This window comes from Malus sylvestris, chromosome 5 (genome assembly GCF_916048215.2).
Source record: "Malus sylvestris chromosome 5, drMalSylv7.2, whole genome shotgun sequence".
In the NCBI taxonomy this organism is placed as follows: domain Eukaryota; kingdom Viridiplantae; phylum Streptophyta; class Magnoliopsida; order Rosales; family Rosaceae; genus Malus; species Malus sylvestris.
Genome location: NC_062264.1, coordinates 11663550 through 11670115, shown reverse-complemented (window position 1 = coordinate 11670115; position 6566 = coordinate 11663550). Strand labels below are relative to the sequence as shown.

At 34.1% G+C, this 6566-nt stretch overlaps 1 long non-coding RNA gene across 2 annotated transcripts; it reads left to right on the top strand.

The window, feature by feature from the left end:
* Positions 1–3318: 3318 nt before the first annotated feature.
* LOC126624181 (uncharacterized) lies at positions 3319–5317 on the top strand. Of its 2 annotated transcripts, XR_007624002.1 has the most exons (4): positions 3319–3452; positions 3536–3657; positions 4198–4264; positions 5095–5317. It is a non-coding gene; the product is annotated as an uncharacterized LOC126624181 (long non-coding RNA). The 2 variants fall into 2 exon arrangements; XR_007624001.1 differs by lacking the exon at positions 3319–3452 and having other exon boundaries at positions 3469–3657.
* The last annotated feature ends 1249 nt before the right edge of the window (positions 5318–6566 follow it).

Below are 6566 nucleotides of genomic sequence, written 5' to 3'. Positions count from 1 at the left end.
GTCTTTAACAGGTCGGGTCACTTTACCCAACGGGTAAAGTGACCCGACCCGTTATGACCTGTTAAGAAAAATATTTTTTTTTCTTAAATTTGCACATACCACACATTGACACATAAATATTACTTCAAAACATTAAAACACATTTGTCGTTTAAGTACCACATCTACACTCGAAAATAAAAGCCTCATAAAAAATACATTCATACACTTCTAATCTATTACAAATATTAAATGTGCAAGGATATGCAAAATGAAAGCGTTTTTGTTTTCAAGGTTGTGAAGCCTTTCTCAAAAGTTTAAACCTTGCCAATGGAACTCAAAGCTTAATGAAAGTGACCCACCAGTGTGTTTATTCGTACTTTCATTAAGTATAACATAAGATTTTGTGGTATCCACTAGTGTAAATATTTTAAATTGAATATCGAATTCATTCATTGTATTCATATAGGGTCAAGGAGTGTAATTGTAAAAAATCATCAAAATCGGAGTTAAAATAACCGTTAAATTGTGATTTTTCGTTTATAACCGTCGAAAAGTTTTGTCTCGTTACTTAATCTTTAAATGTTTCTTTTTTGCAATTTTTGGCGTATGCGATCTCGAAGCATATACCAACAAGTTTGACGATTAGATCGTTGAAACTAGTTTCGGAAAATGCGTATCCCATCAAAACAATAGATTCACTAACACTTAAGAGTTTATTCTTACTTTCATTAAGTCTAACAAAAGATTTTGTGGTATCCACTAGTATAAATATTTTAAATCGAAGATCGAATTCATTCATTGTATTCATATAAGGTCAAGGAGTGTAGCTGTAAAAAATCATCAAAATCGGAGTTAAAATAACCGTTAAATCGTGATTTTTTGTTTATAACCGTCGAAATGTTTTGTCTCGTTACTTGATCTTTGAATGTTTTTTTCTTTCAATTTTTGGCGTATGCGATCTCGAAGTATATACAAACATGTTTGACGGTTTGATTGTTGAAACTAGTTTTGTAGAATGCGTATCCCATCAAAATAATAGATTCACTAACACTTAGAGTTTATTCATACTTTCATCAAGTATAACATAAGATTTTGTGGTATCCACTAGTGTAAATATTTTAAATTTAAGATCGAATTCATTCATTGTATTCATATAGGGTCAAGGAATGTAGCTATAAAAAATCATCAAAATCGGAGTTAAAATAACCATTAAATCGTGATTTTTTGTTTATAACCGTCGAAAAGTTTTGTCTCGTTACTTGATCTCTGAATGTTTGTTTTTTTGCAATTTTGGGTGTATGCGATCTTGAAGTATATATAAACATGTTTGATGGTTGGATCGTTGAAACTAGTTTCGTAGAATGCGTATCCCATCAAAACAATAGATTCACTAACACTTAAAAGTTTATTCATACTTTTATCAAGTATAACATAAGATTTTGTGGTATCTACTAGTGTAAATATTTTAAATTGAAGATCAAATTCATTCATATAGGGTCAAGGAGTGTAGCTATAAAAAATCATCAAAATCGGAGTTAAAATAACCGTTAAATCGTGATTTTTTGTTCATTATCGTCGAAAAGTTTTGTCTCGTTACTTGATCTCTGAATGTTTGTTTTTTGCAATTTTTGGCGTACGCGATCTCAAAGTATATACAAACATGTTTGACGGTTGGATCGTTGAAACTAGTTTCGTAGAATGCGTATCCCATCAAAACAATAGATTCACTAACACTTAGAGTTTATTCATACTTTCATCAAGTATAACATAAGATTTTGTGGTATCCACTAGTGTAAATATTTTAAATTGAAGATCGAATTCATTCATTGTATTCATATAAGGTCAAGGAGTGTAGCTGTAAAAAATCATCAAAATCGGAGTTAAAATAATCGTTAAATCGTGATTTTTCGTTTATAACAGTCGAAAAGTTTTGTCCCGTTACTTGATCTTTGAATGTTTGTTTTTTACAATTTTTGGTGTCTGCGATCTTGAAGCATATACAAACAAGTTTGATGGTTAGATCGTTGAAACTAGTTTCGCAAAATGCATATCTCATCAAAACAATAGATTCACTAACACTTAAGAGTTTATTCATATTTTCATTAAGTATAACATAAGATTTTGTGGTATCCACTAGTGTAAATATTTTAAATTGAAGATTGAATTCATTCATTGTATTCATATAGGGTCAAGGAGTGTAGCTGTAAAAAATCATCAAAATCGGAGTTAAAAAAACCGTTAAATCGTGAATTTTATTTTATAACCGTCGAAAAGTTTTGTCCCGTTACTTGATCTTTGAATGTTTATTTTTTGCAATTTTTGGCGTATGCGATCTCAAAGCATATACAAACAAGTTTGACGGTTGGATCGTTGAAACTAGTTTCGCAAAATGCGTATCTCATTAAAACAATAGATTCACTAACACTTAAGAGTTTATTTATATTTTCATTAAGTATAACATAAGATTTTGTGGTATCCACTAGTGTAAATATTTTAAATTGAAGATTGAATTCATTCATTGTATTCATATAGGGTCAAGGAGTGTAACTGTAAAAAATTATCAAAATTGGAGTTAAAATAATTGTTAAATCGTGATTTTTCGTTTTTAACCGTCGAAAAGTTTTGTCTTGTTACTTGATTTCTGAATGTTTGTTTTTTGTAATTTTTGGCGTATGCGATCTCGAAGTATATACAAACATGTTTGACGGTTGGATCGTTGAAACTAGTTTCGTAGAATGCGTATCCTATCAAAACAATAGATTCACTAACACTTAAGAGTTTATTCATACTTTCATAAAGTGTAACATAAGATTTTGTGGTATCCACTAGTGTAAATATTTTAAATTGAATATCGAATTCTTTCATTGTATTCATATAGGGTCAAGGAGTGTAGCTGTAAAAAATCATCAAAATTGGAGTTAAAATAACCGTTAAATCGTGATTTTTTGTTTATAACCGTCGAAAAGTTTTGTCCCGTTACTTGATATGTGAATGTTTTTTTGTTGTAATTTTTTGCTGATGCGATCTCGAAGCATATTGTCACAGCCCGTCCCAGAATTTCTAAATACCGAGGACGTGAAATTACTGAAACGCCCTTAAACGGGATTAAGGTGCGTAAAATTGACATTTGTTTTACCTAAAGATCCTAGACTATTGTTATTTAGAATATTATTTTATGTTAGGGACTTAAACTAGGGTTAGAATTATTAGTATGTGTTAATTTAAATTGTGTTTGGACTTAGGTGGGATCCCCACCTCCTGAAATCCTTCCCCAAAACCCGTAGGTTGTCTCTCTCTTCCTCATCTCTCCCTCAGTCACTCACGCACTCCCTCATTCTCTCTCTCTTACTCTCGAACTCTCTCAAGCTCTCGGACAAACACCAAGAACAATCACTATCCTACACCAACGTTCCATGTAAGATCACCACGACACTCCTTAGGACCTCACGAGCACGGGAATACCAGTTTAAGGTAAGTTTCGTTTCTGAAAACCTAGTTTTAAAACATCCCGTGTAATGGCACTGTTCACGAACTTAATTTTGGTTGTGTTTTAGGTTAAACAAAGATCACCACGAGTCTTAGGAAGTTCCAAGGAGGCTCGGAGTGCCTCGTTTGAACAAAATGGACGTCGGGATCGTCGGGTTCGAGTTTGGCCGAAATTGAAGAATTTGGAAAGGTTTGATCTCGTAGTTTTTAGGCCTTAAAACCCTTCCAACGTGATTGTACATGTTAAATGCTTCATTTTGGTATAAATTACATGAAAAATGGACCAAAAACGAGTGAGAACAGTGAAGGGGAAGTTTTTCCCAGTTTTCCGGTGACCGGAGTCCGGCGAGGGTCCACCGGAGAAGATGACGGCATATTCCGTTATTTTTAACGGAATATGCTAACGCCGTTAGTTAACTTTAACGGAAACCGTTAGTTTTTAACGGAATATTCCGAGAATATTCCTGACGGCAGTTACTGTGCCGTCAGTGTGCCAAGCACGTGGGCCGCGCGTGGGGGGCGCGTAGGTCCGTGCCACGTCAGGCGCGTGGGGGCGCGTGGGACCTCCAAAAATTATTTTAAAAATTTGGGGATGATCCTGAGGTTGTGTAGGTCACGGTGGTATATTCATATACCCAATTTGAGCATCGTATGAAGAATTTATTACCTAGTTTGGTTTAGGTGCGTTAAATGTGCGTTAAATGATTGTTTTAAGTTATTTCACTTCTAGGTGGAACCTTTAACGAGGACGAGCACATCCAGGGGCGTCAAGGGGGTTACGACCCGGCGACATATCAGTGAGTGGGCATTGCTTTCTATATATATATACCTATATACTCGATTTCCCCAGAAATCAAATTTAAATGAAAAGTATAGTGAAATGAAATGAAATATGATTTGATTGCCATGCATAGAATGTTATGAATATTATGAACTGTCGTATGATGCATATATGTAAGGTGGTGCTGTGGACGCACAGGTAAGTATTTAATTACTGTTATGTTGATGATGATGATATATTGAGCTCATATCCTGCACCATGGTTTAGTGCTTATAGTATTCACCGCATCGCACGCTCGCCTTGGATCCAAGTAGATGCTGGTCGTACAGTCCACGCGGAGTGGGTACGACGGGCCAGTCGTAGAGTGTTAGTGAGATTATGACTGGTGGGTGACCTTAGGTTATTGTATACAGATGATTGATGAGAGAAGCACTAGAGCGAATATTACCATGAGTCGTTCAGACTACATTAGGTGGTTCCGACTTATGTGCAGAAGGCCGGACAGGTCACGCGGAGTGACTCCGGCAGAGAGTGAGATTGATAGATGTTGAGCTCTAGGTTCAATCGTTCAGGGCTATTAGAGGGCCTCCGATTGATTATTTCTTTTACCTGATTATATTATGTTAATGCATTCATACTAAACTGTTGAAATTGGCATGGTACATTCTTTATTGAATCTGTTATAAGATTGATGATTGAGACAGTTGAGATATATATATGCTATATACTATTTTTCTGGGAAAGTATACAGGTTTTCCAAAAAGGGGTTATAATTGTGGATTTATGAAATGGTTTAGAAAAGCTTTATTTTCGCCCACTCACGTTTTCTGTTTTTCGCCCCTCCAGGTTCTAGTTGATAGTTGAGGCGTTGGTGGCCTACGAGGACTGCTTCGGCGTTCTGACAGACTAAATAAATGTAGGATTCACCCGAGGGTGTTGTAAATTAGTTATGTTCCTACTTGACTGCACCTAGATGCTTATGCTCTGTTTATGTGTGTTTAGTACACTCTTATGCACATAGAATGCTAGGTTGTAAATAACTGAAATTAGTGGTTTTCGTTGACTCGTATTTTATTATTAAATCGTTTCCGCTTGCGTTATGGTTACGTCACACTCACGTGACGGCCAGCACGTCCTAGTCTTCGGGTTAGGGTGTGTCAATATACAAACAAGTTTGACGGTTGGATCGTTGAAATTAGTTTCGTATAATTCGTATCTCATGAAGTTCAATGGTGTGTGTGTGAGTATATTTATTTATTTATTAAGTAGATTTAAATCTATTTATTTTGTATGTATAATTATTATAGTTTTTAGAGGTATAAAATTTAATTTAAAATTTAATATATATATATATATATATATATATAAATATAATTATTATAGTTAATATTTTGGGGGTATAATTATTATAGTATATATAATTATTATAATTATTATAGTTAATTTAATATATATATATATATATATATATATATATAATTATTATAGTTTTTAGGGGTATAAAATTGTTAAATTAATATATATATATATATAATTATTATAGTATTTTTTTAGGGTTATAAAATTATAAAATTAATATTCTGCTTATCGTGTATCGTGTTACCCACGTGTATACCCGAACCAACTCGTTATCTTAACAGGTATTTATTGGGTTACCCGATAACGACCCGTTTCGTTATCGTGTCGTGTCAGATTATCTTGTCGTGTCAGGATTTGACAGGCCTAATGTCGAGTGTCTAATAGACAATAGAGTACAAATCGACCTCCCAATGACATGACATGGATAAAATGTGGCCTAACTAATGATGTTTGGTGGGTGAACATGGTTCGTGGCAACGTAACCCTCCAACAACTTGTCAAATAAAACACTTATAGGATATTCTATTTAGGATATTGTTAATTTGGTTATTTATTTATTTGTTGATGATCCATATCTCTGCTTGCTTTCGGCTTGGCTCCAACTCTCAAATGTCTGAAAAAACCAGCCGGGCCTGCCATCTTTCATTTCGACGTTTTGCACACGTCTTCATCTTATTTCTTCTTCCTTTATTATGTTTTACGCGTGGAAAATAAACTCCAACCAATACGAAGGGCTGTATTTGATTTACCTACGTGTTACTACTTCCTAAGAATTGTGTTTTTTCTTTATACAATTGATATGTAGGAACGAATATTTGAACGCAGAGTGTAGAGAGAACTACATTACTCTTTGCAACTTGGATAAACTCAAATATGTAATATCATGTTTTCCTAGGTAATCATGTTTTGTGATTTTCTTTTACACAAAGAGGTTTAATTGATCTTTGTATGGTTCCATT